This window comes from Apium graveolens, chromosome 7 (assembly GCF_009905375.1).
Source record: "Apium graveolens cultivar Ventura chromosome 7, ASM990537v1, whole genome shotgun sequence".
Taxonomy (NCBI): domain Eukaryota; kingdom Viridiplantae; phylum Streptophyta; class Magnoliopsida; order Apiales; family Apiaceae; genus Apium; species Apium graveolens.
Window position 1 is genome coordinate 194,248,775 of NC_133653.1, and position 309 is coordinate 194,249,083.

General features: G+C 47.2%; 1 non-coding gene across 1 annotated transcript; it reads left to right on the plus strand.

Annotated features, from left to right (window-relative positions):
- The first annotated feature begins 202 nt into the window (after window positions 1-202).
- Window positions 203-309, plus strand: LOC141675613 (small nucleolar RNA R71). Its single transcript, XR_012556256.1, has one exon. It is a non-coding gene; the product is annotated as a small nucleolar RNA R71 (small nucleolar RNA).

Here is a 309-nt window from a genome sequence, read left to right on the forward strand (position 1 = left end):
AACTTCCAGAATACCTGCTACCTTACCTGACGTCATCCTCTGAGTTGGGTTTTGATGCTCATTTGCAGCCATTGTCTCTATAAGATTATACGCCTCAGTATAGCTTTTAGCCCATAAGGCTCCTCCAGCTGCTGCGTCGAGCATGGGCCGAGATTGGGCCCCCAAACCATTATAAAAACCAGTGATTACCATCCAATCCGGCATTCCATGATGTGGACATTTTCTCAACATTTCCTTGTAGCGTTCCCAAGCCTCGCACATAGATTCTGTAGGTTGCTGCGCAAACTGAGTAAGAGCACTCCTCATAGC